The sequence below is a fragment of the Podarcis bocagei genome (assembly GCF_964188305.1).
Source record: "Podarcis bocagei genome assembly, chromosome: 10".
NCBI lineage: Eukaryota > Metazoa > Chordata > Lepidosauria > Squamata > Lacertidae > Podarcis > Podarcis bocagei.
In genome coordinates this window covers 10,928,393-10,945,192 of record NC_138135.1, presented here as the reverse complement: position 1 = coordinate 10,945,192, position 16,800 = coordinate 10,928,393, and the positions used below count along the sequence as shown (strand labels likewise).

At 47.2% G+C, this 16,800-nt stretch overlaps 1 protein-coding gene across 7 annotated transcripts in view; it reads right to left on the bottom strand.

Annotated features, from left to right (window-relative positions):
• The window catches only part of LOC308595782 (endonuclease domain-containing 1 protein-like), a 157,999-nt gene extending 154,496 nt beyond the window's left edge, over positions 1–3,503 (bottom strand). Inside the window, exon 1 of one of the 7 annotated variants that reach the window (XR_014012113.1) lies at positions 464–3,503. The gene's annotated coding sequence lies outside the window, so the exon portion shown is untranslated. The remainder of the gene's footprint in view (positions 1–463) is intronic. The other 6 variants (XR_014012114.1, XR_014012115.1, XR_014012116.1 and 3 more) reach the window with 6 other exon arrangements.
• Between the last annotated feature and the right edge of the window lie 13,297 nt (positions 3,504–16,800).

Sequence of the window (16,800 nt, the reverse complement as noted above, 5' to 3'; positions counted from 1 at the left end):
AACCTCCCTCCCGCCCCTCCTCCTCCTCTGTTTACCTCAAGTTTGAATTTTATCTGCGCAACATTAGCTGGAATGCGGACATCGCGGGGGGGGGGAGGCGCACGCACGCCACGCCGCCCGCAGGAGGGGCGCCCGCCGAGCCCGGTGCGCCCGGAGCCCCGCGCGGAAGCAGCGCCGCCGAGCAGCGCCACCGCCACCATGGAGCGATCGCCTCTTTAACAAAACAAAAATAGGAAAGAGAATTCTTTTAAAGAACAGCCCGGCCTTCGCTCTGCCTTCCTAGCAGAGCCGGGGGGGGGGGGGACCGGGCAGTGCCAAGAAGAGGTGGCGAAACGAAAACGCAGCGTCTCGGAAACGGACCCAACGCCGAGCGCCATCCTTCCTTGCCCGGGGATGCGCATCTTTGCCATTTCCTCAATCCTTCCCGCTCCCCCCAACAAATCCTCCCTATAAATAAACTCACATTCGCGATCCAGGCGCGGGTCTTCTTCTTCCCAAAGAAGATGAAAAAAGGAGGGGGGGGGGAGAGAAGGAAATAATTTCCCCCCCACCAAGCAAAAATTTCCAAACCCACGCGGACCCCTTTTTCCCAGCATTGCAGGGGGCTGGACTAGACGATCCTCGGGATCTCTTCCAATCCTATGATGGCCAGGCGCGCGCTCTCTCCGGCCCGGAGCAGGTGCAATTCCCACGCAGGCTGGCGCGCAAAGTTCCTCTCGCTCCGGGCTGGGAAGAAAGCGGGGTTGGCCGGCTCTGCTGCTGCCTTTTAACCCGTAGCGACGCCCCTTCAGCCGAAGCCGCACTGGGTTCCCAGGGCTGCTGCTGCTGCCGGCGCGCCCGAGAACTTTCTCCGCCTCCCCGTGCGCGCCGGCGGCGCCCCGCGCGCCTCTCTCTCGCCGCCGCCCGGCGCTCGGGCACTGCTTCCCTCGCTACAATGTTGTTTCATTATATCGTGGCCATCATGTGACGCCGAGAGGCCTCGCTATGGAAACTTCGGGGACTCCCACGTGACTCTGCAGCGGCAGCAGCAGCGAGCCAAAAAAAAAAAAAAAGGAAAAAGGCAAAACACCAACCCAGAAGCCCCAAACCACACCATCATCTCGCCTAACCCCCGCCGACGCAACACGCCGGGCTGTTTGCAACAGACCACCAGCACCACCAAGTTTTGTCCGGAGGGAAACAAGGAACAACAACAACGGGGGGGGGGGGGGGGACCACACCGAGATCAGAAACAGGAGAGACACCAGGAGGAATCCGGCGCAGGTGCCTTTCCCAAAAAGCAAGAGAAGAGGTGTACAGTAATGAGCAAGCACATTTGCAAAAGGGGGGGCGCCCCTGGAGAATTGGATGCTAGGGGGTCTCTTTAAGCAGCAGGAATAGCTTCCCCAAAAGTTAACAAGTAAAACGGAATTGATGGGGGAGAATGCATTATTATCCTGTGGAGTAATGCAATAATGATGATGATGATAATAATAATAATAATAATAATAATAATTGATGGGAAATAGGAGTAAATGGGTTGTTTGTTTTTCACCCAAAACAAAAACCTGTCTGGGTTCTGCTTGCTAGGTATCGGCATCACTCGGTTTGCCACAGGGATTGCACAGGGTCTCAGCACAGCCCCTCTGAGCAACTCGGGAAAAGGTGCTTTCTGGCATAAAGAAAATGCAGCTTTGCTCTTCCGCAGCTGTCTCGGGCCTTTGCAGTGCTGACAGAAGCAGAAACGAGGAAGGAGAAAAACTTGTTTGTGTCGAAAGAAAGGGGGAGAGAAGTTGCAGCCTGGAGCAGATGGGACCTGGAAGATGTGCTCCGCAAAACGTCGCTTCCGTAGAATGCATCTCGCAGTCGATAGTTTTGTTTTAATGCAGGCTCATAAAGTCAAGAAATGTGTGCCCTCTCTTCTCTGGGCCATCCGGTGCGTGGTTTATAGATCTGAACCGAAACTTGAACCTGGTTTATCCCCATGGTTTAGGGGCATAATCTGGAGGCATCATTTTGGCTGTCTCTGGTTTAGAGACTTCAGACATATGCTCTCAGCATCAACTGATGACTTGTTTGTCTTTGCAAGCCCACAATTAAAACCATGGATTGAACATTAATATCCCCTGTGTGATCGGGTTAAAAGGCCGATCTAGTCCAGCACCCTCTTACAAAGGCCAACCGGATGCCTACAGGAAGCCCACATCAAGCATAAATTATTTTCATCCTTGTCTGCTCACACATTAATGCTCACTGGTTGATGCGTCAGCAAGTGATGAGGCCAATCAGTTCGGTTTCAAGCCATATAGGCATGGAGAAACTATCTTTCAGTCCCAACACAACCATGGGTTTGTTTCATGGATTTGAACCTGTCTCCCAGTCTCAGCCTTGTTTTGATGTAAAATGGGAATCATGATCTACTTCAGAGTGGTAGCATGGGGACTAATTATATGAGCCATCAATTAGATGCTGCCTGTAAGATCATTTAGAACATCTAGGGAAATTCTGCTTGTGGCACCGCACCCCACAGAATATCATAGGGTAGTGACCCCAAAACATTCATTTTCTGTACTGTGGATTGCCCTTCCCTTTGCCATAAATGAAGCTGCAACTATTACTTGCTTCAGGTGTCTAGTAAAGGCTTGTTTTTTTTGCCTAGGCTTTCCCTGACCCTTAAGATCAAAATGATGTATTTTATGTGTTTGCATCTTCTGGTTTTGTTTTGTTCACTTTTATCAGTTTTTGTACCATTGCTTTATTATTTTAGGTTGTTGTTTTAATGGGCATTGGTTTTATATTGCACATAGTATATACTATATACAGTAAGAGGTTTGGAAATCCTTTTATATCCCCAAACATCTTCTTATCATAAGCTTGAGGAAATACCTGGTTTCTTGATATAAACAAATAATCAGAACTTCATTATCCAGGTCCCTAGAAAATGTGGACCCATTAATATTTCTTTTAAACTATGTAAAATATGTTATCCCAGTGAAATATTTTGAAGCAGACCTATATTATTTAACTCTGATGCCTTTGAGAAATATTAGCAATCACATTTGGAAATGTAACAAAAAATAAAAGGGTTTTGTAAGAGTATGGGCAACAGCAAAGTGCCACGTTATCGAGACTTGGGGAAACGATGTCAAAATTACAAACTGTTAAGGGTTACAGTAATGCACTGCATTATGCAAAAATATTAATTTGATGATAAGTGTTTACTATGGTCCCATGTGATATAAGCCTAAATTCCTAAGCTGCTGTTTGTTTATTGGATTCTATGAGTTGTCTCATACTGTAAGACTTTTTCTGTTGATCACAGCGACAACAACAACAACCTGTTTCAGTACTAGGTTAATACCTCTCTTGTTTATCCAAATTTCTCCAACTCCACAATGTGTTTTAAGTTCCCACAATGATGTTATTTAGCTAATTAGACTTTTGCGCTGAGCAGGAAGCTGGAAGGTTCAGTGACGCTTCTGAAACAAGACGTCTCCCTTCCACTTAAAGGGTAAAGAGTAAAGGGACCCCTGACCATCAGGTCCAGTCGTGAGCGATTCTGGGGTTGCGGCGCTCATCTCGCTTTATTGGCCGAGGGAGCCGGCGTACAGCTTCCGGGTCATATGGCCAGCATGACTAAGCCGCTTCTGGCAAACCAGAGCGGCGCATGTAAACGCCGTTTACCTTCCCGCCGGAGTGGTACCTATTTATCTACTTGCACTGGTGTGCTTTCGAACTGCTAGGTTGGCAGGAGATGGGAGTGAGCAACGGGAGCTCACCCCCTCGCGGGGATTCGAACCGCTGACCTTCTGATCGGCAAGTCCTAGGCTCTGTAGTTTAACCCACAGCGCCACCCGCGTCCCATTCCACTTAACGTATTGACCCCTTCCACTTAACATATTGTTATTTCTGAACCCTACTTTTTCCAAGCACCCAGCACATTCTCTCACACCCACTAAGACATTCCCATTCCCAAATTCTGTGCTGGGGAACTCAGAGATGCAAGAGGAGTAAAAAAATGTGACTTGAAAAACTAAGCTGGCTTGTCATAATTCACCCACAGCAGTACAATCGTTGGAAAAGCTAGGCCTGGTGCAACACTGATTCCCTCCCTAGCCTCTTGCCAGCATATGGGGAGTGTCACTTGGATTTCCAGCGCAACTGAAAGGCATGAGAGAATCTCGGAAGCATCTCACCTGCCCAGAAAGCACTGCCTCGTCCCTGAGCCTTGACTGATTAGTAAGGAGAAGACAATTTTCCCCTAGTCGCAAGGATGAAGAGAGAGGGTTGAGGAAAATCTGCAAGCATCTTTCTGAGTGTAGGCATGCCTCAAATTTTCCTCCATCTATTTTTTTTAAATGCCCCAAGTATTGAAAGCTTGGGAAACACAGCGGTCGGAAATCTTGCTTGCCGAAATCTCTGTGCTGCAGAAAGCGTATGGGGCGAGGGTCGGCTGATCTGTGCGGGAGATCAGTCGCGCTGTTGCTGTTCCTACAGTGGTGCTGAAGTTGACTCTGCTCTGCTGAAATAATGTGTTGAAAGGGGAGAGGTGGTCCACTTCCTAAACTGCTTGGTGGAGTCAGAATCTCTCTCTCCCTCCCTCCAGATCTTCAGCTGCTGGGCCGTAAGCAAAGAGGCTGCCATTGTGCAGGCCTCAAAAGCTGCAAGGAAGGCCATTGCAGAGATCTCGGATCGCGCTCTCAACTCTACCACGCCAACGTTCTGCTTGCATTGACTTGACCCCATATCTGCTGAGCAAACAAAGAGGCCAAGTGGAACTAGGTCGGGAAATTTCGTGTTGATTCAGCCCATAACCCTAATTGCATTGAGTCACATAACAACACATAAACACATACACACAAATAAACCTCATGAAGAGAACCATGCTGATCCCTATCAGCAAGATTCCTCGTTCTGCGCCCGTGACAGCAAATAACGTCGTTATTTTTCCATTTAAAATGTGTATACATTATGGCAGATGTATTGGCGGTTGGCACTGAGGAAGACTGAGTATGTTATTAGTGGGAGAAATGAGACTATCACATTACATGACTTTTTCATATTTTTGGCAGGCATGGCTGTAGAAAAACTACATCGTGCGACAGTTATTAAGATATTCGGTCTTCTTCAACACAAGTCAGTGCTGGACTTTGGACAGTTAGAGGGAAGAACCATTTTTGTCCGATCTCCTTACAGCAAAAGAGTGACCCCAAGTTTGCAGTCCTTTACCCATTTACCTGGGAGTAAGCCTCACTGAGTTCAATTGCACTCGTTTCAGAATAGGCATATATAGGATTGGACTGTTGGTGCTACATTTAATCCCTGAATCTTTTCCACAAAAGCACTTAGGATCAGCATTCCCCAACCTGGTGCCCCTCATAGGTTTTGGACTCAAATTCTCATCAGCCCCAGCCAGTATAGCAAATGGTCAGATATTAAGTTGAACAACATCTGGAACATACTAGATTTGGGAAGCGTGTGAGAGCCAGAGATATGTATGGTTTTACCTGATGCAATGTGGACTAACAGATAGTTGCCTCTCCTGCAATCCACTTCTCCTTAAACCGGGACAGGGAATGCATTTCTCCCCCGTGATGATTTCTGCTGTGGTGTATGCACCACCTATAAAAAAAAGTATAATTTTCACCCCACCCATTTCAGAAGAATTGTTTTCAATAATTTGCACCAAACTGGCAGCACAAAATCATATGCATGCCTCAGCAGAAATAAGTCCCACTGAGTTCAATGAGACTAATTCCCAGATAAGTGTGTAATGGTTTGCCACCCCAAACAATTTGGAGAAGGTTCCAGCCTAAGCATTACTGACATCCTGGGCCCAGATGAAGAAGACCGATTTCTCCTGCAGTCGGGTAGTAAACAGAGAGTTTGCTTTTTACTCAGTGGCGTAGCGTGGGGGGTGCAGGGGGGCCCAGCCGCACCGGGCGCAACATCTGGGGGTTAGGGTTAGGGGGCGCAAATCCACGGGTTAGGGGGCGCAAATTACTTGCCTTGCCCCGGGTGCTGACAACCCACGCTACGCCACTGTTTTTACTAGAGTCTGCATCTGCACTTGGTGGGAAACTGTATTCTGTTCATCCGGTTGGAACTTTCAGTGGTTTTCATTGTAGTTGACAGAACATGAGGTGTTGGGTATGCAGCTAGGTGGCCTAGCAGGTGTTCATGGAACCAACTAGTGTGTGGTTCTGTTTTGTCCTCAAAGGGCAATCCTAGAGCATGCATGTGCTGGGCCCGGGAGTAACCCGTGAAACACGGTCCAGGACTGGTCCAGAATCCAAAGGTTCTGCTGGGAGTCAGTCCGACAGGGCCAAGGCAGGATATGAGGCAGGAAACCAGGCAAGGACAGGTACAGGATCTCAGGCAGGATCTAGCGTACAGCAATGTTGCTCCCGCAACCTGGGGCAGGGTCCGACAGCCTTTTATCTTTGTCGGGGTAACGGCCAGTCCTGATCCCCCGGCGACTCACCTCCCTGTTTCGCCCGAAGGCGAGCACTCCTCCTGCGAGTACTCAGGTCTATCCTTCTCTCAGACCTTAGTCTCTGTAGCTCAGGAGACGTCGGTGGGTTACTAGACCCAGGGGCTGCCTCAGCCTCCCCTGACCAAACCAGTAGTGGAGCAGATGTAAGTGATGGTCCAGCTGGTGCTTGTTGCAGGGGAACCTCTGCAGACTGGGACTTCAGGATCAGGCCCCAGACTTGGTTCAGATGATGACTGAGGCAAAGGATCCAGTGCGGACTGAGACTCCTCTGGCTCCAAGTCCGAGCCCGAGTCCCAGGCCATCACAGTGCAGACGGCTGGCAGTTCTGCATAGCATCTGGGTTCCACCTAGCAAAGTTCTTCAAGGCTCCATCTTGTCCCCAGGTAGTGGAGGAACAACCGAGATGGTTAAACTAGAACCACAGAATTGTAGAGTTGGAAGGGACCCCGAGGGTCGGTCATCTAGTCCAACCCCCGTACAATGCAGAAATCTCAGCTCAAGCATCCATGGCAGATGGTCACCCAACCTCTGCTTCAAAACCTCCATGGAAGGAGAGTCCACCACCTCCCATGGGATACCATTCCACCGGGTCCTATATCTATCTTTCTATCACCATGATGATATTGACAGTTTCATTTTCCTAGCCTAGGACCCTCGTACCTACGGGACAGCCTCTCCTGGTATGCCCCACGGAGGACCTTAAGGTCTGCAGATAATAACACCCTGGAGATCCCAGGCCCCAGGGAGATTAGACTGGCCTCGACCAGAGTCAGGGCCTTTTTGGCCGTGGCCCCAGCCTGGTGGAACGCTCTCTCACAAGAGACCAGGGCCCTGCAGGATTTGACATCTTTCCGCAGGGCCTGCAAGACGGAGCTGTTCCGCCTGGCCTTTGGTCAGGGTTCAGTCTGATTATTTTCTTTCTGTATAAGAACAAGCATTAAAGAGGCCTCCTAGCCCGTTCACGGGTCCTTTATAAGACCAGTGGTAACAGTTCACCCTAGAGAATATTAACCACTCTCAGTTTTACCCATGCACTGCCATCTGTCCAGATTTTAATTTGCTCTGAACTAATTTTAAGATGTATTTTAATTAATTGATTGCCTGTTCTTATGTTCTTACGTTCTTTGTATACTGTGTTAGTTTTATGACGTTAGCTGCCCTGAGCCCGGCTCCAGCCAGGGAGGACCGGGTACAAATAAAAAATTATAATAATATTATTATTATTGAATTCACCGTGTTATGTAATGTAAACATGCTGATATGTTTGGAAAGGCCCACTGGGTCTTGAAACTTGAGGCCCTGCAGTAAGGGAGAATTTCCTATCGTTCTGTGATAGCTGCCTGTTCAGCTTTTCCTTGACGACAAGGGAAAGGGAAGCTGCAAAGTTGCTTATTCATCTTCTCTCTCTGTTCTTTTACATGGGAGGCTTTTAAAACACCCTTAAGCAAGGTCACGAAAGCAAATTAAGCCTTGGAGAAGCACAGCCAGGCCAAAGCTGTTTCCCACACCCCCATTCTCAACCCAAAAACCCCCAGTACTAATTTTGCTGCGTCATATCCAGTGGTCAGAGGAGAGAATTACCTGATCACAAGATCTGTGCAGGATTAGAGCGTGGCGGAAGAAATGCCAGCCAGAGAGAAGACAGCCGGCAGCCCAGATGAACTCCGAGGTGCTCCAGGGGTGCTTCTGCTGCCGAGAGGACTTCAATAGAGGAGAGAGAGGAGAGACAACGCTGTGATTTCTAGGCACTCCCTGAGTTTTCCCTAGGATGGTGGGAGATTGGCAGGGAGCAAGGCAACAGCAGCAGCAGCAGCAGCAAATGAATCATAGCCAGGGCTTCGCCAGCTGATCTGCACAGCTTTATCTTATCCTCTCAAGCCAAAGCATTTCAGGTTTCAGCCAAGAAGGGAAAGAGGAAAACAAAACAATGCGTCCCTTTAAAAGAAAAAGAAAAAACAGAATCTCGTTTTGGATATTTTTTTTTTTCCTTTTGCTCGCAGTGTTTTGGAGGCCCTTGGATGGATTGTTGTTGTTGCTGCTGCTGTTGCTGCCATCCCCTCAGCAGCCAAAAATAAAATAAATAAATAAGAGGGCTTGTTATAAAACCATTTCAGCCCTGCCTTCTGAGCCTATTTAGTTGCGTTCCTCTTTCCTCAGTGGCGGTGCGAAAAAAAGAAAGAAAACAAATTACCTGGAAAAGTGTTGAGTCAGAAGCCAGAGGAAAAAAGAGAAATCTGGGAAATTGTGCCCCGAGGCCCTCAAAAGTCATGGATTCAACACAATACGGTCCTGGCCCAAGATATTTTGAAGCCTGAGGTGCTGGGAAATCCAAGTGGCGGCCCCTTCCGCTGGTTAACAAGGGGCCCAGTGTCCACAGCGAACTTATCCTGTCCTTCATTTAAGTGAATGGGAGTTGCCCTTGTGTGTCTTTAACACAGTGAGATCATAGAATCATAGAGTTGGAAGAGACCACAAGGGCCATCGAGTCCAACCCCCTGCCAAGCAGGAAACACCATCAGAGCACTCCTGACATATGGTTGTCAAGCCTCTGCTTAAAGACCTCCAAAGTAGGAGACTCCACCACACTCTTTGGCAGCAAATTCCACTGTCAAACAGCTCTTACTGTCAGGAAGTTCTTCCTAATGTTTAGGTGGAATCTTCTTTCTTGTAGTTTGGATCCATTGCTCCATGTCCGCTTCTCTGGAGCAGCAGAAAACAACCTTTCTCCCTCCTCTATGTGACATCCTTTTATATATTTGAACATGGCTATCATATCACCCCTTAACCTCCTCTTCTCCAGGCTAAACATGCCCAGCTCCCTTAGCCGTTCCTCATAAGGCATCGTTTCCAGGCCTTTGACCATTTTGGTTGCCCTCCTCTGGACACGTTCCAGTTTGTCAGTGTCCTTCTTGAATTGTGGTGCCCAGAACTGGACACAGTACTCCAGGTGAGGTCTGACCAGAGCAGAATACAGTGGCACTATTACTTCCCTTGATCTAGATGCTATACTCCTATTGATGCAGCCCAGAATTGCATTGGCTTTTTTAGCTGCCGCGTCACACTGTTGGCTCATGTCAAGTTTGTGGTCAACCAAGACTCCTAGATCCTTTTCACATGTACTGCTCTCAAGCCAGGTGTCCCCCATCTTGTATTTGTGCCTCTCATTTTTTTTGCCCAAGATATAGGGAGCCTCTGGCCTTCCCTATGTTAATGGGACTCCAACACCCATCATCCACAACCAGCATGGCTGATGGTCACGGGAGTTGAAGCCCCAACAGGTGCTGGAGAGCCATATGTCTTCGAGCCCTGCCTTAAGCTGTTTTTCTAGGAGAAGGCGAGAGGTGTGTACAAGGAGGTTTCAGCTACAGAAAATACTCCTGTAGAGTATGGCGTTAAGCTCATCTTCGGTTTTCCTTTAATGTCAGAGACGTCCCCTTCCCAGAGGATTTTTCTCTTGGCCCCCTCTGCCTTCCACCGGTGTCATTTGAGGAAACCAAAATCTGTCAGCCTGGGCAGTTTGCATCACGGTTTTTTCCCCTGATGCCTGAAAGTGGTCTTCGCCGAGTTAATAAGCCTGCAGCTCTGCTATGCCGCTTAATAAATACTTGCACAACCGCAGAGTTCTGATCGCGGCAAAATGGAAGAGTCATGAAATCCCCTCTATACAAGATTGGATCCAAAAGCTGACAGAATATGCCGAATTAGACGGTCTATCAGAAAAAATAAAGAATAAATCAAAACAGGAATTTGTTTCAAAATGGGAGGTTTTCAAAGAATATCTGAAAAATAAATATAGTAGTTTAAATTCTGTTGCAGCATTCGAGGAACTTCAGTAATAGTTGCAAGGTAGATATAATAAATTAGATATATTAAGAAAAAGTTTAGTTATGATAAAAGTGTGTATTGGCAATAAGTAATATGAAATACCTTTACCTTTACCTTTTAATATGAAATATGGAGTAGACGGGAGGTTGGGTCTTTAGTGTTAAGACCAATATATGTTTTATTGTTTGCTAAGAAAATTATGCGTCTATGGTTATTCCCGTGTGTAATTTGGTATTTGTGTTTTTTTCTTGTTTCTTGCTGTATCAATAAAAATCTTTTAAAAAGAAGAAATATAAAATAAAATAAATAAATACTTGCACAACCAGATGCGCCTCCTCTATATTAAAAGAAGTTATTTGCACTTAGAAAAATAGCATTTCAGGGAGGAGGTGAGGTTGAAACGTTGCTTTTATGCTCTCTGTCTCACCCTCCTAGTAGGGATATGCGATCCCTTTCTGACAGCTGAACTCATCTGTATGTTTTGGCAAGAACTTCCGATCATGAAAGGGGACACCAGTGTATCACACGCCCTGACTGGTGGAGTCATGCAAGCTACTTTGGGGCTTGTTTACATTATCAGTTATGCTGCAATAACTGAGTTATGTCCACTTCTGATGGTGTTTACAAGACCAGGTTACTCAGAGACTGAAAGTGGTTGAGAGCATGTGTGTGTGTGAGAGAGAATGAGAGCAAGATAATATGAATGACTGCAGAGCCATTGCACGGAAAAGCAAACAGTCCCTTGGCTTTCATTGACAACCGTTCTAAGACAGGTGTAACATCTCTCTAGATCTGTTAAGGCTAGTTTCACCTGATCTACTCCAAATGGAACTTCTTCCGGGCACAAACTCAGAAACAAACAAACAGAAAACCTGCTCTGTAGCTTTTGGGTGTGTTTCAGATTTGACCTGGAGAAATCCTGGCTGAGGACCATGGTGATTGGCTAGCATCTGGGACATCACCAACACAGCACTTTCTTCCCCACCAGCCCCCAATTCTCAAAGCAGTTTTGCAAATAATTGCAATGTGTATATATAATGTTTTGCTATCATTTGCAGCTAGCTCCTGCTGGGCTGAAGCTTGCAAGCTGTGTACATAATGTCTATATCATTTTTATTATGCTATATATAAAAAAGGTAAAGGACAGTGGACGGTTAAGTCCAGTCAAAGGCGACTATGGGGTTGTAGCGCTCCTCTTGCTTTCAGGCCGAGGGAGCCGGCGTTTGTCCACAGACAGCGTTCCAGGTCATGTGGCCAGCATGACTTAACCGCTACTGGCGCAACAGAACACCGTGACGGAAACCAGAGCGCACGGAAATGCTGTTTACCTTCCCGTCACAGCGGTACCTATTTATTTACTTGCACTGGCATGCTTTCAAACTGCTAGGTTGGCAGGAGCTGGGACAGAGCAACGGGAGCCAGATGGGCAGGGTATAAATAATAAAATTATTATTATTATTATTATTATTATTATTATTATTATTATTATTATTATTATTACTTTGTCACAGGGATTCAAACCTGCAAGCCCAAGAGACTCAGTGGTTTAAACCACAGCGCCACCTGTGTCTTATTATTATATATCCACCTGAAGAGTCAAGCCATGGGTAGGCAAACAAAGGCTCGGGGGCAGGATCCGGCCCAATCGCCTTCTCAATCCAGCCTGCGGATAGTCCAGGAATCAGCGTGTTTTCACATGAGAAGAATGTGTCCTTTTATTTAAAATGCATCTCTGGGTTATTTGTGGGGCCTGCCTGGTGTTTTCACATGAGTAGAATGTGTGCTTTTATTTAAAATGCATCTCTGGGTTATTTGTGGGGCACAGAAATTCGTTCATTATTTTTTCTTTCAAAATATAGTCCGGCCCCCCACAAGGTCTGAGGGACAGTGGACTGGCCCCTTACTGAAAAAGTTTGCTGACCCCTGAGTCAAGCCCTCTGCCTGCCACCCGAAGGTGGGGTGTGGGTCAGGTAAACCTGGAGACATAGTAAAATCTGGAGGTCTGGTGGCCCCAGCTCCCATGGAGGAGGTTAAACCTCTTAACTCAAGAATTCTGGTGCTCAAAAGCTTGCACTGGCTGCCCAAATTCTACCAGGTGAGAGTCAAGGTTGTTTACAAGGCCCCTTAACAACGAGTCCAGGATACCTCAAGGACCACCTAATCCCTTACTTCCCTGCCTGATCGCTGGAGTCTTCAGAGGAGTCATTGCTGGCGATTCCCCCATGTACGGTTCATATCCATTGGGATTGTGGGCCCAACTTCATGGCACTCCCGGTTGAACTTCCACTGCCTGCTGCAGAGCTTATTTCAGTAGGCATTTTTGCCGAAGTTTGACGTTCATATTTTCAACCCTTTTCCTATATTGTGTTTCTCGTTCACGGCGAAGGGATGATTGTAGTTAAGTGGTATGTACGGTAAATTCTTCAAACAAACAGCATAAAATAAAACAGAAACAGCAGGGCATGATGCAGGAATATAGAAATAAAAAGAAAGGATTCCTTGATCCTACGGGGTTTGAAAAGAAATACAAGGTTCCACCCTGGTGTTCATTAAACACTTTTATTCTGACCTTGGAGGAGAAAAACAACAGCCATGTTGACGTGTAGTAGATCACAATCTTTATTTTCATTCTGAACAGCTGGCTGGTAGTCTGTGAGCAGGGAACCCATGACTGATGCCAAGGGCTTACTTACATTTTAATTGATGTGAAACATTTTTAATGACAAAGTAGTAGTAGTAGTAATAATAATAATAATAATAATAATAATAATAATAATAATAATAATAATAATAATAATAACAATAAATTATGTATACCCCGCCCATTTGGTTGGGTTTCCCCAGCCACTCTGGGCAGCTCCCAACAGAATATTAAAAACACAATAAAACATCAAACATTAAAAACTTCCCTAAACAGGGCTGCCTTCAGATGTCTTCTAAAAGTCAGATAATTATTTATTTCCTCGACATCCAATGGGAGGGCGTTCCACAGGGCGGGTGCCACTACCGAGAAGGCCCTCTGCCTGGTTCCCTGTAACCTCACTTCTCGCAGCAAGGGAACCACCAGAAGGCCCTCGGAGCTGGACCTCAGTGTCTGGGCTGAATGATGGGGATGGAGACACTCCTTCAGGTATACTGGGCTGAGGCCGTTTAGGGCTTCAAAGGTCAGCAGCAACACTTTGAATTGTGCTCGGAAACGTACAGCGAGCCAGTGTAGGTCTTTCAAGACCAGTGTTAAGTGGTCTCGGCGGACACTCCCAATCAAAATATTGGGTGGTTGCTTTTCACGCCAGTGTGTCAAAGCGAGAGCGCTGTTGCGTTCCACTTCTGCTTCTGGGCTTCCCATAGACATCTGGTTGGCCCCTGTAAGAATGGGGTGCTGGACTTCAGGCCAACCCATGAGGCAAGGTGGGGTTCTCCCATCAAAGAGTACTTGCCCCAAACTTGAGTCTTGGTGTCCAGGTTTCCAACCCCTTAGAAAGTCCTGGATGCTGCAGTATATCCAGTTATACCTCAGGTTGAAGTCGCTTCAGGTTAAGCCTTTTTGGGTTGCGCTGTGCCACTCGCGCATGCACAGACGCTCAAAATGACATCATGCGCTCAAAATGACATCATGCGCATGTGCAGAAGCAGCGAATCGCAACCTGTGCACGCACAGACGTGGGTTGCGTTCGCTTCAGGATGCGAATGGGGCTCCAGAACGGATCCCGTTCGCATCTGGAGGTACCACTGCAGCTTCACTTTTACAAGTGCTCTGTTGGGTACCAACTTTTTCTGGCCTAACCAGACCATCCAGGTACAGTGGTACCTCAGGTTACATACGCTAAAGGTTATATACGCTTCAGGTTACAGACTCTGCTAACCCAGAAATAGTACCTTGGGTTAAGAACTTTGCTTCAGGATGAGAACAGAAATCGTGCTCCGGCGGCACGGCAGCAGCAGGAGGCCCCATTAGCTTAAATGGTGCTTCAGGTTAAGAACAGTTTCAGGTTAAGAACGGACATCCGGAATGAATTAAGTACTTAACCCAAGGTACCACTGTATCCCTGTTTTTCAGGGACAGTCCCAGATTTACAGAAGCCATCCTGGTTTCTGACTTGATCCGGAATGTCCCGCTTTTCCTTAGGACATCCCGATTTTCATCGGAGAAATGTTGGCAGGTGTGGAGTTATCCAATCCCCGAGCCATCTGAAGGCAGCCCTGTATAGGGAAGTTTTTGAATGTTTAATGTTTTTATATATGTTAGAAGCCGCCCAGAGTGGCTGCAGCAACTCAGATGGGCAGATTAGAAATAATAAAGTTGTTGTTATGGACTAAGACATCCCTATTTCCATCAGAGAAATGTTGGAGGGAATGGAGTTATGTGACCCCCGAGCCAAGGAGATAAGTAACTATACAACCTTTAGAAAACAATTGAAGGCATCCCTGTATAGGAAAGGTTTTAAGTGTTTAGTGTGTTATTATGTTTTTATATATGTTGGAAGCTGCCCAGAGTAGCTGGGGCAACCCAGTCAGAGGGGCAGGGTATAAACAACAACAACAACAACAACAACAACAACAACAACAACAACAACAAAAACAGAATGGAACATCCCTATTTTCATCAGAGAAATGTTGGAGGGTGTGGAGCTATGCAACTCCTGAGCCAAGGAGATAAGTAACTATACAACCTTTCGAAGACATCTGAAGGCAGCAGTGTATGGGGAAGGCTTTAAAAAAAAAGTTTAATGTTTTGTTATGTTTTTATATGTGTTGGAAGCAGCCCAGAATGGCTAGGGCAATCCAGCCAGATGGGTGGAATATTATTATTATTATTATTATTACTACAGTCATACCTCGGGTTACAGACGTTTCAGGTTGCGTTTTTTCTGGTTGCGGACTGCTGAAACCCAGAAGTACTGGGACGGGTTACTTCCGGGTTTCAGCGGTCGCGCATGCACATAATAGCTAAATCGTGCTTTGTGCATGCGCAGACGCGCCAAATTGCAACCTGTGCATTCGCAGATGCACCGCTGCGGGTTGCGGACACTGCAGGTTTCGAACGTGCATCCCACACGGATCACGTTCACAACCCGAGCATCCACTGTATTATTATTAAATAGGGTGCCCTTATTTTCCTCAGTGAAATGTCGGAGGGTGTGCCACAGATGCCTGGAAGAGAGATTGGCATGTTCTGCCTCGGCAGTTCAGAGTAGCAGGAACATCTTGGCAGCCACGTAACAGGGAGCAGCAAAGGAAAAGAATGCCTGGTGCTCAGGAACCAGAAATGAAAACCCACGTCCCCACGATATTTCAAAACAAAAACAGGGTCCTTCCCAGCGTCTAGAAGATGTGGGGAGCAAGACGAGTTGTGATGTGCGAGGTCACAGCTAAGGATTTTAGGGAAGGGGGGAACTATGGGTGCTTTTCTTTCCAGCAGGCTGTCAACAATGAAGTCAAATAAAGCTCTGTTTACATGCAACGGGCAGGGATTATCCTTCTCATTCCTAAAGTGACGCAGCAACAGCTGAGCGCAGGGCTGTTTCAGCTTCCATCTATCCAGGACTGATAAAGGGGAAATAATGACCGGCTCCCTGCTGGGTGACTTAAGTGCTCAGTCACTTTTTGAAGCGGCTCCAAGGCTAACATAGCATCCTGCCCCATTCTGGGATACTGTTGCAGGTTTACCTCCCTGGAACACCCATGAAACACAAGCCATCTGTTGCATTCTACTTACTTATTGAAGGAGACGCCACCGCCATTCCCTCCAGGTGTGTTGGACTACAGTGTCTGCAGAGGCACACATTTTTGAGGGGGCGCAACCAGGTGCTCCCACGACAGGCACAGAGCCTGAGTTGCAGTGGCGGGCAGGTTGGTCTAGTGAGCAGGTGGACGGAGGCAGCGGGTGAGGAGCCTGTTATAGGTGGGCTCCGTTCACCCTCTGTGCGGGCCCCCTGACGCAAAACCCCACCCCAGCTGCCCAGTCCATCTGGAGGATACAAAACTTGCCCTGCCCTGGGCACTGGCAACCCAAGCTACACCACTGAGCACCCGTTAGTTATGTATTCCATTGTTAGTCTGCCTTTACGCCAAGGTGTTCAAGGTGGTGTGTGTGACTTCTCGCCTCCTTCCTATTTTATCCTCACAACAACCCTGTGAGGTTGATCTAGGAGGCAGGGACTGGCCCAAGATCACAGGTGAGTTTCTTTTCTTTTTTTAAGATAGTTTTTTTTTAATTTCCGACATATAACCATTAGGTAAAGGTAAAGGGACCCCTGACCATTAGGTCCAGTCGTGACCGACTCTGGGGTTGCAGCGATCATCTCGCTTTATTGGCCGAAGGAGCCGGCGTACAGCTTCCGGGTCATGTGGCCAGCATGACTAAGCCGCTTCTGGCGAACCAGAGCAGCGCACGGAAACGCCGTTTACCTTCCTGCCAGAGCAGTACCTATTTATCTACTTGCATTTTGACATGCTTTCAAACTGCTAGGTTGGCAGGAGCAGGGACCGAGCAACAGGAG